The sequence below is a fragment of the Mesoplodon mirus genome, assembly GCF_964341445.2.
Source record: "Mesoplodon mirus genome assembly, chromosome: 17".
Lineage (NCBI taxonomy): Eukaryota > Metazoa > Chordata > Mammalia > Artiodactyla > Ziphiidae > Mesoplodon > Mesoplodon mirus.
The window spans coordinates 38,028,742-38,052,250 of NC_138993.1; the positions used below are offsets into that span (position 1 = coordinate 38,028,742).

Consider the following 23,509-nt stretch of genomic DNA (forward strand, 5'->3'; position numbering starts at 1 on the left):
GTCCATATATTAACTTGGTTCCTTTGCTTTTCTGTTTGCATGTTTTCTGTTTGGTTTTGTTTGTTTTGCATAAAAGACAATTTATATTGAATGATTTATGTAGGGAAAATTCATTGGATACTTACAATAAATTTAACATATTAGTTGTTATGCCATTTAAGGTAACATAAATAGTTTTATTAATAAACTTTTTCATCACTTTACCTCAAAAATGGAAATATACATGTACATGATATTAAATCAGAATTTTAGAGTTAGAAAAATTTTATAACTCTCTATATAGAGTTATAGAGCAAATTTCTTATTTTGCAGATATATAAAATAAAATTAGGGTAAGTTACAAAAATCACACAGATAATTTGCAGAAAAGATAACTCTAACAGATAACTCTGTTTTAATACTCTCTATTGAAATAATGCACATATACGTAGCCATCTAGAGATATTTTATTATTATTATTATACTTAAAGAAATGTAGGACAATTGGATTAGATGAATGAGTGTAGTAGGGATCACTTCATTGTCCCTATTTCCTATGTGTGTTTACAATGGATTAGTAAGATTATTAATATACTTTAAAATTATTCAAGATTTGGGTAATATTTTTTGAAAAGTTTAAAAGCCAACTTGTACATATTTCACAATCTACCTATGTGACAAAAATAGACAGAAAAGAGATTACTAGAACTTGTTTTCTCATCAACTCATGCCATTTAAATATTTATTGTCTTATAAAAGTAGTTCATATATTTATTATATATGCCTATTTAAAAAGATCTGAATTCCACCATGGAATTTTTAGTGTGTTTCTCTTTAAGCTGTGATACAATTTATATATTTAAACTAGAAACATTGTATTACTTCTTAAATGCTTGATAGAAGTAAATTTCATGGTCTACAGAATGTTAATTTTTAAGTGAAATATTTAAGACATGTTTATCTCCTGTATTTTAGTTTACATATAAATAAATAAATATTCACATATAATATTTACATGTATATAAATAAATAAATACACAATTCAAATTCTGGTTGATATTTGGGGACTAAATAAAATTATTTTGAAAGTCTTATCTCCCTCAAATAAATTTTGAAAATATATGGAAATGTATTTTCTTACATTTTTGAAGACATAATAATTCTCAGTCTATATAATCTATAAGGAAAATGTACTGTGTTGGATTTTAAGGAGACATTGTATGTAATTCATTTTTTACCTTAACTATTTTACACATTTACTGGAATATAAGCACTATAATTTGTATATGACCCAAATCACTCTTCTATAATATCCACTTTAGTATAGACAAAAAATGTAGCCAAGTATTTTTGGGTAGGGAGTAACATGGTGAAGTAGTGCCATGAAATGATGATAATGATAATAACCAGAGTGTATATGGGGAGAAAATTAAAGACATGAGGGCCAATTAAGTTTCAAATATTCCTTGATAAGTAGAAGAGCCTTCACAAATTGCAAAGAGAAATTGAAAGGAAAGAAGGAAGATAAGAAATTTGTTGAAGTAAATGTGACACTCAGGTGGAGGCAGTATGGTGAAAGAGAGGATGTTGTCATATAGGACTAGAGGGTTTTCAGCATGGAGCCTTCAATAAAACAATAAGAATAATAATTTTAAATAACTAATTTGGGGGCTTCCCTGGTGGCACAGTGGTTGAGAATCTGCCTGCCGATGCAGGGGACATGGGTTCGTGCCCCGGTCTGGGAAGATCCCACATGCCACAGAGCAGCTAGGCCCGTGAGCCATGGCCGCTAAGCCTGCGCGTCTGGAGCCTGTGCTCCGCAACGGGAGAGGCCACAACAGTGAGAGGCCTGTGTACCACAAAAAAAAAAAAAAAAAAAAAAAACTAATTTGGTATCAGGAAATAATTAGATTTGTTGTAAATACATTGAATTTGAGGGGTTTACATTACATTCTAGTAGAATTATTAGTTATTCAAGATTGCATACTAAATCACATGGGAGATATTATTTTAGAACATGGATTTTGGAGCCATATGAAAAGAAGATATGTGAGTATATGGAAATGAATGAGAGAAAAATGAAAAGTTTGAAGACAGAACTTAATAAAATGCCAGAATGTAAAAGTTATTGAAAAGAACCAAATATATGGGCTGTAAGATGGGAAACTAAAACAAAATACTTGTGGGTTGCTCAATTAGATATATTATCTTCCTATTCTGTGTCTACATAAGTTATAGCTCTGAACTAGATTGGAAACTCCTTAATCATCTTTTCCACAGACACCCCTAACACTACATCTCACTAAAAAGAATAATAGTTGCCTTTGATGTATAATATCAATAATACCAAAATGTATTTTTAAAGTTATATTTGATTATTTGAAAATCATTAGTGATGAGCAAGAATGAGGGAGTGTAAATTATTCTGTCAAATCAATAATAATGAAATAAAGATATCCAATGGTATAGAAAATTACATATATTTTTTCTTCAGATCATAATTCTTGTTTTATTCATACCTAGAAAAAAATCAGCAATATGTTTAAACTCAGTTTTTGACTGTAAATATGCATTTATAACTCCCCAATCACTAAAATAATAAAATTTTAAATTCATTATTTCTGCAGCCAATAAGATTTTAAATTTAATTAAATTTAACTCTTCTTATTACCTTAAATTGTAAGAGTCCTACATTTTGATGTTTTCCATAATGACTAAAATGTTTAAAAAATAATATTTTAGAAAGTTCTTTAAACTTAAACAGAGAAATGAAATATAGCATCTAAAATTTCTACCTATATGTACATTTAATTAAAAAAAACACTGCAAACTTTTTTTTTCTCTTTACCATCTACTTTTTTTATTAGTTTCTGCTTTATAACAAAGTGAATCAGTCATACATATACATCTGTTCCCACATCCCTTCCCTCATGCATCTCCCTCCCTCCCACCCTCCCCATCCCACCCCTCCAGGTGGTCACAAAGCACCGAGCTGATCTCCCTGTGCTCTGTGGCTGCTTCCCACTATCTATCTACCTTACGTTTGGTAGTGTATATATTGTCCATGCCTCTCTTTCGTTTTGTCACAGCTTACCCTTCTCCCTCCCCATATCCTCAAGTCCATTCTCAAGTAGGTCTGTGTCTTTATTCCCGTTTTACCCCTAGGTTCTTCATGACATTTTTTTAAATTCCATATATATGTGTTAGCATAAAGACCTAAATGTAAGGCCAGAAACTATCAAACTCTTAGAGGAAAACATAGGTAGAACACTCTATGACATAAATCACAGCAAGATCCTTTTGGACCCACCTCCTAGAGAAATGGAAATAAAAACAAAGATAAACAGATGGGACCTAATGAAACTTCAAAGCTTTTGCACAGCAAAGGAAACCATAAACAAGACCAAAAGACAACCCTCAGAATGGGAGAAAATATTTGCAAATGAAGCAACTGACAAAGGATTAATCTCCAAAATTTATAAACAGCTCATGCAGCTCAATAGCAAAAAAACAAACAACCTAATCCAAAAATGGGCAGAAGACTTAAATAGGCATTTCTCCAAAGAAGATATACAGACTGCCAACAAACACATGAAAGAATGCTCAACATCATTAATCATTAGAGAAATGCAAATCAAAACTACAATGAGATATCATCTCACACCAGTCAGAATGGCCATCATCAAGAAATCTAGAAACAATAAATGCTGGAGAGGGTGTGGAGAAAAGGGAACACTATTGCACTGCTGGTGGGAATGTGAATTGGTACAGCCACTATGGAGAACAGTATGGAGGTTCCTTAAAAAACTAAAAATAGAACTACCATATGACCCAGCAATCCCACTACTAGGCATATACCCTGAGAAAACCATAATTCAAAAAGAGACATGTATCAAAATGTTCATTGCAGCTCTATTCACAATAGCCCGGAGCTGGAAACAACCTAAGTGTCCATCATCGGATGAATGGATAAAGAAGATGTGGCACATATATACAATGGAATATTACTCAGCCATAAAAAGAAACGAAACTGAGCTATTTGTAATGAGGTGGATAGACCTAGAGTCTGTCATACAGAGTGAAGTAAGTCAGAAAGAGAAAGACAAATACCATATGCAAACTTTTTATTTGCACTCTATTACTCCATGACACAGAATTGACAGTGGAAATACAACTAAGTTGATAAATTAGAATTGATATACAACACTCTGAAATCTCATCAGCAATTTACTTTGGCTTTTATTTGTCTGGATTCATTAGGCATTAGTAAATAGTTATAAATGTTTCCTAAAGAAATAGAAATCCATAAAACTATTTATTCAGGAAGAGATTAATTGGAATATTTGTTTTAGTAATAAAATTTAAAATATCAGTTTAATGGTTTACATTATTATATGGTGTACAAGGAGCTGGAATTTTATGAAGCCATTAATATATTAAATTAAAATGAGGTAAAAAAGGCAAATACAATAATATAAACAAGAATAATGTCCCTATTCATTTCCAGTGGTTGGCATAATAAGTTACCACAAATTGAGAGGTTTAAAATGACAGAAAGTTACCCTTTCACATTCTGGAAGCCAGAAGTCTGAAACCAAGTTTTTGAGAGGGTCAATTCCCTTTGGAAGAGAGGAAGGAAAATCCATTTTATGCCTTCTTTTAGTTTCTGGTGGCTGCCATAAATGATTGGTGTTCCTTGGCTTACTGATGCATAACTCCAAATTCACCTCCATTTTTGACATTGTCTTCATGGTATTTCTCTGTGTCTCAAATTTTGCTCTGGTCTTATCTTATAAACACACCTCAACTTTCATTGGATTTAGGGTCCACTGTAAATCCAGAAGGAGTTCACCTGGAAACCCTTAACTTAATTATATCTGGAAAGATATTTTGTCCAACTAGCATTATATTTGCAGCTTCTGGTGGTTAGGTTTTTGGACATATCTTTTGTGGAGGACACTATTCAACCCACTACAGTGCCAATTAAATTAGAAAAATTGATATGCTAAACATTTATTGTGTGCTATGTCATGTATTAAGTGTTTTGAGAGCTATTAATGTATACAATTATTAGAATAAACTTGTGAATTATCCTGCTCCTGAAGGCAGATTTCTTGGTTTCAAATACTTCTTCCATTATTTACTTGATATTTGATCTTGGGCAGGTTATTTAAATATATCATGCCTCAATATTCTCAATTTTCTCATCTGGAAAGGGGGTATATGGATACTTATTTAATAGAATTGTGTTAAGTATTTAATAAGCTAATATTGAAAAATGTGTGTGTGATAAAACTGATTGGGTAAGCACACCAAAAACTTAATAATAAAAGTATATGACAATGTGACTTCTTTTTCATACTATTAATAAATGGAATGTCTGATAAACATACATATCTACTTTCCATAAATAACCAGTAAATTGGGGGAAATATATGAAACAACTATTTTTTTAGATATTGGATAATAGATAATGCAGGGCAATGACCAACGAGAGAAGAAAAATAACAATAGTGAATACCACAGTCACCTATGCAATTTGCCTGGATGCAGTTTTCTGTTCATGATATGGAGATCAATGCCTAACAGAGCAAAGAAGATTCACTGAGATATGGAGACAGCAATTGGATTTCGGTAGTCTGAGTCTGGAGTTCATGGGGCAGAATACCAAAGAAGGAGATTGTCATAGATCACTTTGGAAAATAAAAAACTACAAAAACCTACTGTAATCTAAACAATTCACAGAACTTACACAGTAAGAATATCTGAGAATTATTATCCAATTTGAACAATAAATTTAATTGTCAAACCTGAATTCATGTGCCCAATGCACAGTGAGGCCAACAAGCTAAAATGTCATAGTTTGGAACAGAGTTCATCAGGGCCACAGAAGGAGAATTGGCACCTCATGCTCAAAAAGCCCAAATTCCCTGATGGTCTTTGGGGAAGAGTTTTTATAGGCAAAATTTGGAAGAGGGCTGCAGGGTGTGTGATTGGTTGCTGGTGAGGTAACAGGGTTGTGTTCTAGGAATCTTAATCTTCAACCTTCTGGTTCCAACCAGTCTGGTATCTATGTGCTTGTGCTCTATCTGAAGTTACCATCCTCAACCTGGGTGGGGATCCCATCTCCTGTAGAAGAACTGAGAGATATGTATCAGATTGCTATGCACAGCCCCGAGGAGGAACCAAGACCCTGTCCCATCTCTGCGCTATTGTTCCTTGATTACCTTTACTTCGTTTCTGCATTCACTCTCTGCCCTAATTAGTAACTGTTTGAATTCACCCTTTGGAACTCAGGGAAGGGCTAGAAGGCTGACGCCTTTTTTCTACAAACAAGAAACGGGGGACACAGATAGGCTTTTTTACCCAGAAAGGTCCCACAAGGTCCTGCTCAGCTTTAAATTCATAATAAATCAAAATTTTCACACCATTTTTTAGTAGGAGTTGACAGGCTGGTTCTAAACAAAAATATGCCAAATAATTTTGAAAGGGAGAAAAAAATAATCAAGGAAGTAACTTCCTAAATTTGAGGGATAATATAAAGCTACATTTTTCAAGAGAACACAATATTGGCTCACAGATACATAGATTAATGGAACAGAAATAATTCAGAAATAAATATATGTCTATAGGGTCAATCTTTTATTTTTTTTTTAACAAAAGCACTGGTGCAACTTAATATAGAAAAAAGAGTCTGCAATAGTGGTACTGAAACAACTAGACATTCATAAGAAAATAATAACCTAGGGTTTATCTCACATCAAACACAATATTGTGTCAAGATAAATATAGTAAACCACAAAAGATTAAAATATATTTTTATAGGTGAGTACTTCTTATACAAGACATAGAAAGTCCTAAACATTAAAAAATGATTAATTGGGCTTTATTAAAATTAGTTATGTATCTTTTCAATTACAAATTAAATGTAAATATTGTATATATGTGTATTATATATATATTATATATATACACATAATATATATTGACAATTTATATTCAGTACATGCAAAAATCTACGAGTTCACAAATAAGATTAATAATCTAATAAAAAGTTTATTTTTGAGTAAACTTCTAAAAGAAGACATACAAATGAACAATTAACACAAACATTTTTCAAAATCATCTGTCATTGGTGAAATGTTATCATGTATTTGCAAGAATGTGGACAAACTTGTACTCCATAAAGTGCTGGCATTTTACTTCTTTATTTATTTACTTTTGTGTTTTATTGGAGTATAGTTGATTTGCAATGTTGTGTCAATTTCAGGTGTACAGCAAAGTGAATCAGTTATACATACACATATATCCACTCTTTTAGATTCTTTTCTCATATAGGTCATTACAGAGTACTGAGTAGAGTTCCCAGGGATATACAGTAGGTCCTTATTAATTATCTATTTTATATATAGCAGAGTGTATATGTCAGTCCAAATCTCCCAATTTATCCCTCCCTGCCATTACACTCTGGTAACCATAAGTTGGTTTTCTACATCTGTAACTTTATTTCTGTTTTGTAGATAAGTTCATTTGTACCCCTTTTTTAGATTCCACATGTAAGAGATATCATATGATATTTGTCTTTGTCTGACTTCCTTCACTCAGTATGACAATCTCTAGGCCCATCTGTGTTGCAGTAAATAGCATTAGTTCATTCTTTGTTATGGTTGAGTAATATTTCATTGTATATATGTACCACATCTTCTTTCCCTATTCCTCTCCTGATGGACGTTTAGGTTGCTTCCATGTACTGGCTATTGTAAACAGCACTGCAATGAACATTGGGGTGCATGTATCCTACTGAACCATGTTTTTCTCCAGATATATGTCCAGGATTGGGATTGCTGGATCATATGGTAGCTCTGTTTTTAGTTTTTTAAGGAACCTCCATACTGTTCTCCATAGTGGATGTACCAATTCACATTCCCACCAACAGTGTAGGAGGGTTCCCTTATCTATTTATTTATTATAAATAAAATTGTATTTATAAATAAGCATAAATTTATGCTTAAAATAAGCATAAATCAGCATTTATTATTTGTAGACTTTTTGATGATGGCCATTCTGATTTATTTTTATGTTTTATTATTTTTCTTTTAATTTTTTTGGAGTATATTTGATTTACAATGTTTTCTTAGTTTCTGCTGTACAGCAAAGTGAGTCAGACACATATATCCATTCTTTTTTAGATTGTTTTTCCATGTAGGTCATTACAGAGTATTGAGAAGAGTTCACTGTGCTATACAGCATGTTCTTATTAGTTATCTATTTTATATAGAGTAGTTTGTATATGTCAATCCAAATCTCCCAATTTATCCCTCCACCTGCTCCCTGCTTTTCCCCTGGTAATCATAAGTTTGCTTTCTACATCTGTGACTCTATTTCTGTTTTGTAAATAAGCTCATTTCTACCATTTTTTTTAGATTCCACATGTAAGCAATATCATATGATATTTATCTTTCTCTCTCTGACTTATTTCACTCAGTATGACAATCTCTAGGTTCATCTATGTTGCTGCAAATGCCACTATTTCATTCATTTTGTGGCTGAGTAATATTCATTTGTATATATGTACCACATCTTGTTTATCCATTCCTCTGCTGATGGACATTAAGTTTCTTCCATGTCCTGTCCATTGTAAAGAGTGCTGCAAAGAGCATTGGGGTGAATGTATCATTTTGAATTAAGATTTTCTCTAAATATATGCACAGGAGTGGGATTGTTGGATCATATGGTAGTTTTTTTTTTTGCATTTGGGTTGCTTTTTGTGTGTGTGTATCTATTGTTGTTTTGTTTGTTTGTTTGCATTTCCCATGAGGTTTTGATATAGGAGTCTGCATATATACAAGGTTGTCTTAAATTGCTGGTGTCTTAATTTCAAATTCAATTCCCATCTCCTGCATTTGTACTCTTCTCACAGTTGCCAGTTTTGATAAATCTGTGTGTGGATGATTTCCTTCTATTACTTTATGTTTGTCTTTATCAGTGAGCTTTCCCATTTTCTTGTTTCTAGTTGTGGACTCTTTTTACCCACTGCCTAGAGAATTTCCTTTAGCATTTGGTTTGGTAGTGCTGAATTCTCTTAGCTTTTACTTGTCTGTAAAGATTTTGATTTCTCCATTGAATCTGAATGAAGGCTTTGCTGGATAGAGTATTCTTAGTTGTAGGTTTTGCCCTTTCATCACTTTAAATACATAGTTGCTACTCCCTTCTGGCCTCCAGAGTTTCTGCTGAAAAATCAGCTGATAATCTCATTGGGATTCCCTTGTATGTTATTTCTTCCTTTTCCTTGTTCCTTTTAAAGTTTTTATTTGTCTTTAATTTTTGTTGGTTTGAATAGTATTCATCTCAGCATGTCCCTCTTTGGGGTATCCTGTATGGGACTTTCTGTGCTTCCTGCACTTGGGTGACTATTTCATTTCCCATGTTAGGGAAGTTTTCCACCATAATTTCTTCAGACATTTTCTAAGGCCCTTTCTTTCTCCTCTTTTTCTGGGACCCCTATAATGCAAATTTTGCATTTAATGTTGTACCAGAGGTCTCTGAGACTGTCCTCATTTCTTTTCATTCTTTTTTCTTTATTCTGTTCTGTGGCAATGATTTCCACCACTCTGTCTTCCAGCTCACTTATTTGTTCTTCTGCTTCAGTTATTCTGCTATCAATTCCTTCTAGTGTATTTTTCCTTTTAGTTATTGTGTTACTCATCTCTGTTTGTTCTTTAAATCTTCTATCTTTTTGTTAAACATTTCTTGTATCTTCTCGTTCTGTGCATCCATCCTTTTTCTGAGATTTTGGATCAACTTTACTATTATTATTTTGAATTCTTTTTCAAGTAGATTGCTTATATACTCTTCATTTCATTGTTCTTCTAGGTTTTTATCTTGCTTCTTCTTTTGCAACATATTTCACTGTCATCTCATTTTTGTCTAACTTACTGTGTTTGTGGTCTCCTTTTCATAGGCAGCATGATCATAGTTCCTTTTGATTCTGGTATATGCGCCCTGGTGGGTTAGGTTGGTCCAGAGGTAGGCTTCCTGGTGGGAGGGACCAGTGCCTGCCCTCTGGTGGGTGGAGCTGGGTTTTGACCTTCTGGTGGGCTTGGCCATGTCACAGTGTGTGTTTGGGGGTGGCTGTGAACTTACTATAACTTTAGGCAGCCTGTCTGCTGATGAGTGGGGCTGTGCTCCTCTCTTTCTGGTTGTTCAGCCTGAGGCATTCCAAAACTGGAGCCTGCAGGCTGTTGGGCAGGGATAGGTCTTGGTGCAGAAACAGGGACCTCTGGGAAAGCTCACATCAGTTAATATTCCCTTGGGTCTCCGCTCCCTCTGTCCTTCCCCCACAGTGAGCTACAATGAACCCCTGACTCCCCAGGAGACCTGGTAGGTATAGCCTAGGTTCCTATGGAAGTACTGCTTTGTGCTGGGTCCTGGTGCATGTGAGACATGGTGTGCACCCTTGAAGAGTAGAGTCACTGTTTCCCCCACCCCTGGGGAACTCCTACACTCACTCTCTAATGACCTTCAAGGCTAGATGTTCTGGGAGTTCTTCATCCTGATGCCAGACCCTCAGACTGTCTTGTGGGGGTGGGGTTATTTTTATGTGGGAAACTCCCTGTGTAGCCTGTGTGTGTTTAATATTTTATTATTATCATCATCATCATCATTATTGGTGTAAGGGCTGTTTTTAGAATGGATGTCTGTCATCTCTTTCCTCAGTGTATGCTGAGCGTTATCCCCTTGATAGGGGTTTTGATTGGTGTTGTAGTGACAAGAGCCTGCCCTGGATATTGAGCGGGGCCTCCCCTTTGCTCTGTGATTGTCATTGCCCTGTTATGGACAGGGTCTGCTCCTTAGTTGTTCCAGTAGAAGCCTCCAGTTCTGTTTCTTAGCTGTGTTTCTGATTTATGGTGTAAGGGGTATAAGTTAGGCAAGATTGGAGCACTCCCACTGGGAGAGAAGCCACTGAGTATTCCTTCTCTGGATCTGTTTACCTGTTAGTATGCTCTATTGTGCCACCTTTCACCCATTGTGCAAGCTCACAAGTTACTCTGTTGTTGCCATTGCTCTCATCCACACCTTAACCACAGCTATACCAGCAACTGACTCTGGTGTCTCTCAAGTGCTGTTTTCACTACACCACCAGCATAGATACACTGAAGCCAGGTCCCAGGATTGCAGTAATCATGGATCTGGAACCACTGTGGGTGCCATGAGGGCAGCTCAGAATCTGACTTGGTCCAGCTCCCATGTGTACATGCTCACAAAGTCCACAGTTGTTAAAGCTAGACCTGTCTCAGTTGCATGAGCACTTGTCTGTTCAGATGTTCCACAGATGCTGACTTTACCAAGCCAGTCATGGGGGTTTAATCTGAGGTTCATGGAGCTGCAAGGAGAGATTTCAGCTCTTTATCCTTAGTCGCATACTGCCTGAGACTCAGCTTTGGTTTCAGCCCCACCTCTGTGTGTGGGTCATTCACAGGCATCTGCTCCCTGCCCAGGCAGTAGGGTGCAGAGGCAGCAACCAGCAGATGCACATGAACCTGCTCTGCAGAGAGGCCCTCCTAGTGCCTGCAGAGGTGGGGGCAGGCACGTGGGCAGAGAGGTTGCATTGGCAGCCTGCCTTTTGTATGTCACTCAACAATGGTGCTTCAGTTCTAAGGAGCTCCTGGCTTCTTCCAGGAGCATTCCCAGTTGCAGAGCTCCTCAGTCTTATCACCTCAGGCTGTCTCTGAGCAGCCATCAACAGTCTCCTCTCCAGGCCTGCTCTCCAAACCCACGTTCTGGCCCCCAGCTCCCGTCTGATCTGGCAGACACACATCTCAGGCTCAGACATGCAGGGCTGCATATAGACCATCTCTGTAGGTCTTACTCTGTCTTTCCTGTCACAGACCAGGTACAGTGCTCTCCTCTGGGCCCCCAAAGCTCTCCATCTGTTTCAGCTGATCTCCCCACTGGTGAGGAGGCTTCCCTCTCCTCTCCTTTAGCTCCCCCCACTCAGGGGCATTGGTCCAGTCCCACTTCCCCTTTTCTTTTTTTCCTTTTCTCTCTTTCACACTACCTGGTTACAAGGGAATATTTCTTGTCCTTTTAGGTGTCCGAGGTTCTCTGCTAGTGTTCAGCAGATTCTCTGTGAGAATTGTTCTATTTTCAGATTTATTCCTGATGCTCCTGTAGAAAGAGGTGAACTCCATGTCCTTCTACACTGCCATCTTGACCCCTCTCCCTATTTTTATGTTTGAGATAAGTATTCTTTCAAGAAATGGATGTGATATGTTTTTGTGCTGCATTTAGAGAAGTCTTCATACGTACTTGTAGTAATGATGTTTATAAAGTTGTACCTGCATGCTATGAAACGAACACTGTTTTTTTATGTGAAGCTGGCATTGTATTAATATGAATGTCTATAGTAGTCAAAACTAAAGTGACAGAAAGCAAATGAGCTGTAGCCTTGGGTCGGGTTTGAGTAGGGGTATTGGCTATAAAAAGACAAAATGGAACTTTCTGGTGGAATATAAATGTTGTATATCTTCATTGAGATGGTGATTAAATGGGCATACACATTTTTGGAAACTCATTCAACTGTATGTTTAAAGTGGCTGCATTTTATTGTGTATAAAAGACACCTCTATAAGGAAATTTGAAAAGTAAAAAAATATTTTGAATGACTAATTGTAGGAACAATATTCAATATGTTCTTTATGTATTTGTTAATTTTCAAACATATATACAAGGACTTCCTTGGTGGCATAGTGGCTAAGAATCTGCCTGCCAATGCAGGGGACACGGATTCAATCCCTGGTCCAGGAAGATCCCACATGCTGCGGAGCACCTAAGCCCATGTGCCACAACTACTGAGCCTGCATTCTAGAGCTCACAAGCCACAACTACTGAGCCTGCATGCCACAACTACTGAAGCACATAGAGTCCATGCTCCATAACAAGAGAAGCCACCACACTGAGAAGGCCGCACACTAAAATGAAGAGTAGCCCCTGCTCACTGCAACTACAAAAAGCTTGTGCACAACATCAAAGACCCAACCAGCCAAAAATACATAAAAAATAAAATAAATAAGTTTAGAAAAAAATGTGGAAAATGATATGTATGCATCTCCTTTCAATTGAAATAATCAATTACCATAAACTACTAATTTGAGTCATATGTTTATTTTTAAACTAAGATAAATATCTTAATGCTATAGACAGTTGTAACACTCTAAAACCTAGATCAGATAAGTAAACATATATGAGTGATATATGCAATAGAGGTTAGCAATTGTGCTACATTTTATTTCACCAAAATATATTCCAAATAATGTGGGAAGAAGAAACATGCACACTATTGATCGGGGCATGTTTGCCACTCTCTTGGGTTTTATTCCACATTTCTCAATCCCCAGGTAAAACGTTAAGTTCTGACCTGCTCAATATCTGCACAAGTATTGATTTGTAACAACAAATAAGGTGGCACAATTAAAGAACAAAGTCAGAAAGATACATCAGCTCCTTGCAGAAGCTGAAAGCTCTGTTGTTAGTCAAGCTGTTGATGGCATCACTAATGAAGTTAGCAACTAAACTTAGAAAAAGAGAAAATGCTCATTTGTCCTCATTATATGACATACTTGTGCATGCAAGTTTTATTCCTTTCTTTCCTTCTTCCTACCTTCCTTCCAAACCAGTGTAAAAATAAATATCAAAGCTAAATATCATAAACATCTTCCATCATAACACACCCAGTAATGCCCTAGTTTATGCAGAATTTTAGACAAAAATATTCCTTACTTACTAATCATACCCATAGATGTTTTAAAACTAGAACAGAGAAATAACATAGGAATATATTTTAGAAGCAAACATACACATGTAACTAATTCATTAGTGCCCAGAAAGAGTATCATGTGTAAACATATATGAACATCACTGTCAAAATCCTTTGAATCCTTTGAAAAGCATAAAGTGTTAAATTGACATAGCATAGCCCTTGGTTATCAAGTTTTAGAACATTTTATTCCTTCATTTGCGAGATATCATGAGAATTGAATGAAAACATTCCCTGTACTAACAAAGGAAAAATTATTCTTGTTCTTCTGAAAAGTGAAAATAATTAGAGGACTTAGTGCAGAAGACCTGAAATTATTTATTTATGTTAAAATTTGACATATTGAATTGCTATTCTGGGTTAGTACATTGTTTCAAATGATATTTTCTATTTCATGGTTTTTGTTTGTTTGTTTCTAATGAAATATTTTATTGAACTAAATGCACTTCATTTTACTAATAGTAGAGTTGATCTTGTAATGAGAAACTTAATTAGCTAATGAAACACTTCACATCATTTATAGAAACAATTGTTACTGTGTTTTATGAAAGTTTAAAACATTTAATATAGTAAACAGAAAAAAGTCAGAAATCATACATAAAGAGCAATTTAAGACAATAGAAAAAAGTGGAAGCAAATCTTCACATTGTGAAAACACTAGCTAGCAGGAAAAAACTATAAAAAATGCTCCAACATAAATATCTTTAAATTAGCTTTTATATCTAAGAAAGTACACAATAAATCAGTAATTTGTAAAATTCAGAGTAGAATTTTAAAAATAATAACAGTAAGATGTGAGAAGAGAATTCAGAAAATTCACTGAAGAAAATCACCAGATCAAAACAAAAAAGGAAGACAGAGTTATAAGATGATCAGTAAGTGTCACTGTGAAGAGAAACAAAACAGTGAAGAGAATAAAAACAATATAATGTGCACAAAAAATGAGAAAGTGAAATATTTAGAACACTCAGACTCTAACCCTAAACCAACCCTAATACAAAGTGCAAATGGGAGTTCTCAAAGAAAAACAAACAACACAATGGGGTAGAAATAACACTTAAAACAATTGTTTTTTTAGTTTTAATGTTTGTATTGAAAGTTTCATCATTTAAGTAGGAAAGTTGTACCATGATTGACAATTTTAGGACGTACACCTTTGTTTGATTATAGTAACTAGAGTTAAATATATTTATTGCTGACCATAGTTCTTCACTGAAGTTTCAGCAATCTAGTTGATTCTTCAGAAAAGAAACATGACTATATTCTTATAAATGCCATTATTCTAATATTCTTTATGGTTGAAGGACAGCTTGTCTGAAGTTTAAAATTTTGCTCACTCTTTTTTTCTTTGCCATTCTTAAAATATTATTTCACTGTTGTCTTATTTTGTATGTTATAAAAAAGCTGGTGTTGACCTGATTTTCTCTATAAGTGACTTGATAATTTTGCCTGGATGTTTTGCATTTTTTCCTGGTGAATTTACAATCTAACAGTTTATTTCATGGTATTTTAAAACTATTAGTAACATTACAATCCATGTACAACCTTCAAATCAGCAAACACACTATTACAGGAGAATAAATTCTCATGTTATGTACATAAATGGTTTCATTGTTGAGCTACTCCAACTACTCCATTTTTTTTAAGGAATCCACTCCTCATGGGACTACAAATATCTATTACTTGTACCAGTTCATACTTCTAGGGTCAGATAACAAGTACGACTCTACATAAATAGCCCTTTCAAATCTGAAGGTCCTTATGGTGTACAAACTTGTATTCTCTAGGCTGTCCAAAGTAAACAGTGGTATGCTGCAGTGAGCTTTAACTGTCTCTTGGCACTGAATGCTAAATTTTCAGGAATTTTGCTAGCATTAGATAACAGGTTGGTAGCTTCAAATGGAGCATGGCATAATATTTACACCATGATAATTAAATCCACAAATCAGGGCTTCCTTGTTATTCACCTCCTGCTGGTTATTAAGTATTTAGCACAAGTATTACTAGTGATACCCCATGTCAAAAGTTTGTTGTTTTTTTATTTCCCCCAGAAGAGGCAAGAAATGAAAGTAGAGAAAAGGAAGAGAAGATTAGGGAAGAGAAAGGAGGATGGAAAGGATGAAGGCAACACTGAAGAAAAGAAGGAGGGAAGGAAGGAAGGAAGGAAGGGAATGTCTAAATCATTTAACCTACATTCACACACTTCCTGAAGGTAATATTTTATTTTTTGACATATTTTGGAAAACTGCATTAAAATATGACTTAAAAAACATTATTTGGAATATGAAAGTAGTTTTTTAGTAACATTTTCATTATCTCCTAAGCGATGATACATTTTTCTATAATACTGCATAAGCTTCCTTTTCAGAGGAGAAAAATTACATGTAAATATATTTCAGAGAAAAAAAGGAAAGATTTCCTATCCATAAATAACAATAAATATCTTCATGCATAAAATAAGAAGGGTGAAATGAGCATTACATATTTGAATTAAATCTGATTTGGAAAACTATAATAACTTTTAAAATTTATATCTCCATGACCCCTGTAACAGTCTTCTAATTTTATTCTTTTTTCAGGACTCCTCCTTTTGAATAAATTTCCTAGACTGCTGTCTGAGGAAACTTACTAAAATATAAATGTTATCATGTGACTACATTGTGTAATTCTGCCCCTAAATTAAATGTGCATTAATTATTTTTTAAACACTATCCTTGAAAAGTAGAGAAGGGGGACAAAAAGAAGCAAATGTAGAAAAAATATGGAAAACCTGCTGAAAACCTATTCATTTATAGCTTTTTCCATTACTGTAGATTTATAAATACTTCTTAAACTGTACTATATGCTCTTTAATCTTGTAACCACCATCTGCCTTTAATTTAACATGTCTTTATTCAAATATTTAATAGTGAGCAACTATTGTATACTCAGCATGGGCTGGTCCTGAGGTAGACAATATATAGATGGAAAATGCATGACACATGAATTAAGGAATTTATATTTTGGATAGAAAAACTGATAAGAAAATAGATAATTATACAAAGGTTTTGCAAATTAACTCACACTGTAAGTCAAATTCATAGATAAAGTAAACATATTTGATTTTAGTTTACTTGAATACTAATTTCTCTGCCAATTCTTCATCAAAATATTACTAGGGAGATAAAGACAGTTAACTAAATATTGCATCAGATCAAAAATATAGGATAATGTAAATGCTCCCTGGAGATAGAACTCTCACTTAGAAACAACAAATCTACATTTCTTCCCCCATTCCTTTCTATAAAGTAGGTTATTTATTTATTTATTTAGTGTTGAGGTCATGCTTATGCATCCATGTGAAACAGGGTGAAGGCACAAACTGATTCTATGACAGGATTTGGAGATTCACTGTCTTCTGTCACATGCCTTTGGTGAAAATTCACTTTCCCATGAGATATGGCTTTCCCTGCTGGAGTTCCTAGTTAATTTTGACAACTAATACCATTATGTTGAGTCTTCCTGACTTACTCATGGACGAGTAGTGCCTTCTAGATGGTTTGCTTTAATCTGGAATTAAGCTATCCTTAGACTCTTCAGTGTTTTTCAGAGGTCCAACCTCTAGTAGATCAAGCATTTATTCTTCCATCCTATACATACACCAATTAATTCCAATCTATACATACACCCATTAATCTTTCTCTATATCACAATTCCATTCTATATATATACCCGTTAATCTTTCTCTATATCACAATTCCTTTGGGTTTGGAAATGAGGCAGATTATTTTATTTCCTCTATGACATATCCTATTACCATAAAGTGTGCCAAATTTTTGTAAATAAAAGGGTTATATTCTCTATAATAGCAGGAAAATCTCTGATCTAAGCCTATGTTATACAGAATTCAGATATAAAAATTTGAAAAATAATCTAAGACAAAAACATATTTTGCAAATATTTTGTATATTATATAATACTATTATATAAAATCAGTATTTACTTTTTGTCAGAAATTTTCACTTAAGTAATGGACATTTTGGATTAGCTTAGGTAAAGTATTTTTACTCAGAAAGGCTGAAAAAAGATCCACCATTAACAATTTACAATATTTGTTTACAAAATTATTATACCATAAAATTTGGTAATTGCTGGTAATCTAAACTGAGGAAAATGGGAACCAAAGATTTCTTAGGAAAGCTAAGCTAAAGAATAGAGATGTTTGGAGCAAAAGTAAAACATGCAAAATCTACTAGAGCAACATATCTGTGGGAAAATACAGGGATTTAACAATGAAGGAAATGTAGAATGTGAGGAATGAAAGGAAAACAGTAAGGCTAGAGAAATAAGTAAGGTAAGATTAAGCTATATATTGGATGTAGTTCTATGAATACAAGTTAAAGGCTCTAAGAAAAAGGTATCTTTTGGGTAACAAAATAATGTATTAAAATTATACTTAAAAAGTATTTTTGAAGACAAAAGAATGGTTTGGGGAAGACCATAAATTTTGAGGCAAGAAGACAATGCTAAGTTAGTGAGAGAAAAATGAGGTGACCTGGGTTTGAAATATGTATATGGAAAAATGTTTAAATATATAAAATGTAATAGTTAAATTTTTAAATATATATATTTAAACATGTATATTACCCACATACTTGACTCTCCCCTTAAAAAATAGTTTGAAGTGTAAGACAATAGTTGATTATATCATTAATGAGAACCTTGAGAAGAAAGTTACTTGACAAAGGGTGTAAGAGAATGTAAAACATTGACATGACATTGACATGATTGTTTTTACTGTAAAGGTAATGGGAAAAGTTAATAATATTAACAATATTTACATAAGTGAGAAATAATACAGAACTTTGGACAAATATTGTAAATATCTTCTATTATATTAATATATATTCTGTGTCTTGGTTATCCTAAAATAAAACCTTGGCTAGTTTGTTTGCTGAGAAACCCAAAGACCTTTCCCTGGAATAGTTATTTCCATCTTCTATAGACTGTAACTCAAATCTTTTATTTTGAAGCTACTTTTACATGTTTATTGTGGGATATTCACTATATGTTATAGAATCATATGTATGTTATACATTAGATCTCTAGACTCCTTCATCCTGTATAAATGCAACTTCATATCCTTTGACCAACATTTACCCATTTCCTGTACCTTCCTACCCTTGGTAACCAGCATTCTACTCCCTACTTCTGCATATTCAACTTTTTTAGATTCCACAGATAAAGAAATCATGTGATACTTGTCTTTTTGTGTCTGGCTTATTTCACTAAGCATAATGTCTTCCAGATTCATCCAGGTTTTTCTTCTATGGCTGAAAAATATGCCAGTGTGTGTGAGGGGTGTGTGTGTGTGTGTGTGTGTGTGTGTGGTGTTTCTGTGTGTATACCACGTTTTCTATATTCATCTGTCAATGGACATTTAGGTTGTTTCCACACCTTAGTTATTGTGAATAATGCTGTAATAAACATGGAAGCACAAATATCCCTTAGAGTTACTGATTTCATTACTTTGGGGTTTATACCCAGAAGAGAAATTACTGGATCATATGGTAGTTTTATTTTTACATTTTTGCAGAAACTCAATACTGTTTTCCATAATGACTATAACAGTTTACATTCCCATCAACAACATACAAGGGGTTTCCTTTTCACTACATCCTTGCCAACACTTGCCATAGTTTTGATAGTAGCCATCTAACAGTTGGGAAGTCATATTTCATTGTGATTTTGATTTGCATTTCTCTGATGACTTGTGATGTTGAGGACCTTTTCATATACCTGTTGGGCATTTGTATGTCTTCTTTGGAAAAATGTCTATTCAGGTTCTTTGCCCATTTTTTAATCAGGGTGTTGTCAGGTTTTTTTTCCATTGAGTTTTATGAGTTCTTTATATATTTTGGATATTAACCCCTCATCAGATATATAGTTTGCAAATATTTTCTCCCATTCAGTAGGTTGACTTTTAATTTTGTTGATTTTTTTTCCTTTGCTGTGTAAAAGCTGTCAATTTGATGTGGTCTCACATGTTTATCTTTTCTTTTGTTGCCTGTGCTTTATGATATTCAGAAACTTATTACTAAGGCCAATGTCAAGGAGCTTTTCCCTTCTTCTAGGGGTCCTATGGTTTAATGTCTCACATTTAAGTCAGTCCATTTTGAGTTGATTTTTTGGTATGGTATAAAATAAGGGTATGATTTCATTCTTTTACATGTGGCTATCCAGTTTTCCTAACACTATTTACTAAAGAGACTATCCTTCCCCCATTGTGTATTCTTGACACCATTGTCAAATATTAGTTGACCATATATGTGTTCACTTACTTCTGGGCTCTTTATTTTGGTTCCAATGGTCAATATGTTTGTTGTTATGTCAGTGCCATACTCTTTTGATTACTATAGTTTTGTAATATGGTTTGAAAGCAGGAAATGTAATGCCTCCAGATTTGTTCTTTCTAAAGAGTGTTTTGACTATTCAGGGTCTTTTGTGGTTCCATATGAATTTTAGGATATTTTTTTCTGTGAAAAAAGAGCCATTAGACTTTTGATAGGGATTACCATGAATATATAGATGGCTTTGGGTTGTATGGACACATTCACAATATTAATTATTCCAATACATGAACAAGGAATATCCTTCCATTTACTTGTATCTTCTTCAATTTATTTCAACAATGTTTTATATTTTTCAGTGTATAGATCATTGAATTCCTTGGTTAAATTTGTTCCTAAATATTTTACTCTTTTTGATGTTATTCTAAATTAGAGTGTTTTCTGATAGCTCATTGTTGTTGCAAAAAAATGCAAATTATTTTTGTATGTTGACTTTAACCTCTTTCAATATTAAATGCTCTACTTATTTACACTTTAATATTCCACATCTAATTTTCCATATGTTTAGGAACACTATATGCTTGATTTACATTATGCTTCTTAATTTTATGTTCTCTATCACATTGCTAAACTTCAACAGCACTTTTAAATTTTAAGGCCCTATATTACATTGTGGTTTTCATGTATATATTTGTCTCCTGGGCTTTAAGTCTCTGGAGTGTAAACACTAGGTAATTTTTTGTTTGAATTCCTAAAAATAGAATACTTTCTATCACACAACAGGTACCTAATAAAAGTGCACTTAATGGTGAAAAATCAGATCACAAATCCTAAAAAGAACATAGATAAAATATGCTAAGCTTCTGTTAATGACCAGGTTATATCTATGCATATCTAAAAAATGTCAAAATTTTATGGGATAGATTTGTAATTTATTCCTTTTTACAAAAAATGGACACAGAAATAATCACTTTAAAAGCTAGCTGTTGGGGAGTGCACTGAGTGTCATGGAAACAGCACCTTATTCCCCTGCTCCCTGAAATGCAGCCTTCAAATTTGGGACTCCCTCATGTACCTCAGGTACCGCTGCAGCCACCAAGAACCTCATGGGTGGGTTTGGAGCTTTTGGGGCAAAATCTACAACAGCAGGTTCTGCATTCAGTTTTTCTGCTCCAGCTAACACAAGCATTACTGGACTCTTTGGTGTTACTCAGAACAAAGTTTTGGATTTGGTACTTATTTTGCCACAACAGCTGGAACTAGTATGGTTTAGGTACTGACTTGGAAACTAGACTTGGATTTAGAGAATTTAATACACAGCAGCAGTGGAAGCAACAAACTACATTAGGTGGTCTCTTCATTCAGCCTACAAAAGCTCCTGCCCAGTTCAAACAACTGATAAATACTGCAAGTGCTCTTTCTGTTCCAATGCTACTGGGAGATGAGAGAGATGCCATTTTGGCAAAATGGAATTAACTACAGGCCTTTTGGGGAACAGAAAAAGGAAATTTTAACAGTAGCTTTCCACCAACAGAATTCAAACAAGAAAATCCCTTTTGCTAGTTTAAGGCAGTAGGTTATAGTTGTATGCCCAATAATAAACATGAAGATGGGCTAGTGGTTTCAGTTTTCAACAAAAAAGAAACAGATATTCAAAGCCAGCAACAACAATTGGTAGAATCATTGAATAAAATTTTGGGAGGAAACCAGACCCTTACTGTAAATGTAGAGGGTTTTAAATCATTGTCAGATGATCAGACAGAAATTGTCATTTATGTTGTTGAGTGTTCTCCAAATGGTACTTCAAGAAGAGTCCCAGCTACAATAATATATGCCCATTTTGAACAAACCAATATAAAAACACAGTTGCAGCAACTTTGTGTAATGCTTTCTATGACTTGAACAGAACATTCTTCTGCACAGATTGAACAGCTTTTACAGAATCCTCCTGCTGATGTTGATCCTATTATCTGGGAGCAAGTCAAAGTGGATAACCCTGATTCTGAAAACTTAATTCCTGTACCAATGGTGGGTTTCAAAGAACTTCTTTGAAAACTGAAAGTTCAAGATCAGATGACTAAGCAGCATCAGACCAGATTAGATATCATATTTGAAGATATTGGTGAATTACAGAAGAATTAAACTACAGCTACAACTATGGCCAAAATTGCACAATATAAGAGGAAACTCATGGACATTCCCATAGAATCTTCAGGCCCTAATCAAACAGTAAATTCAGAGGAAGAGTGTATATGGCATCCAAGCTGATGAAATTCAGCTAGATACATTTCATTGTGAACTAAATACCCTACTCAGTTTAAGGACTGGGTAAATGAACTGATGTCCCAAATCAGGATGCAGAATCATTTTGGAGGAGTCAAATCTGAAGAAAGATATTATATAGATGCAGACCTGTTACAAGAAATCAAGCAGCATTTGAAACAACAGCAGGAAGACCTTAGCCACTTGATTAGCATCATAAAAGATGACCTAGAAGATGAGTTGGTAGAACATGGATTGAATGAAACCATCCACATCAGAGGTGGTGTCTTCAGTTGATATTTCACAAACTTGTGTTAAAGGTTTTTGAAATACATCTTGTTATATCAGGCCATCCTTAAGAATGAAACTGACCACATGGAGGAGAAAAAAACAAAAACAAAAAGCAATCCTCTCCCTGACTTGGTTTTTGAGAAGATTACTGACAAATTATCATTCATCAAATCTGAAATACCAGTCATTTCACTGCTCTTCAGAGATAGCCTTCGAAAGATTTACATCTATTATAAAAGCTGTAATTACTTTAAAAGAGAAGTACATAATTACCAAAAATATGTACTATTGTACATTTTTACAATAGCATTGTTCTTAAAAATAATCAGTGTTTAATGATTATTCTTCATTGAGCCTGTACTCTGCTTCAAATAGCAAGTAAATATGAAATGCCTACTTTGCACATAACAAAATAAACTGTGTAATTACTTGGCTGCTGAGGATTTGTACTTCAGAATGTAAATGTGCATCAGTTTTTACAGTTGTGAATTAATCTATGGGAGGAGTAAAGGAAACCCAGGAGTATTTAATCATTAATATGGTTTCATTCTATAAAGATTTGAAAATATATTTTCATATTATTTTACTTGTTTGGAATTTAAAGAACACACCTAAGCAATTAGGATATAACAAAATTACATTTTATCATTTTTTTAAACTTTTTTTGTTTTTTGAAACTTTTTATTTCTTTTTTCTTTTTTCTTTTTTTTTTTTTTTTGCAGTATGCGGGCCTCTCACTGTTGTGGCCTCTCCCGTTGTGGAGCACAGGCTCTGGACGCGCAGGCTTAGCAGCCATGGCTCACGGGCCCAGCCACTCTGCGGCATATGGCAT

General features: G+C 34.3%; 1 pseudogene across 1 annotated transcript in view; it reads left to right on the top strand.

Moving 5' to 3' along the window:
- Positions 1-22,683, top strand: part of LOC309792637 (nucleoporin p54-like) — a 90,821-nt pseudogene extending 68,138 nt beyond the window's left edge. The window contains exon 2 of the transcript in view: positions 21,172-22,683. The product of the transcript in view is annotated as a nucleoporin p54-like (transcript). The remainder of the gene's footprint in view (positions 1-21,171) is intronic.
- Positions 22,684-23,509: the final 826 nt, after the last annotated feature.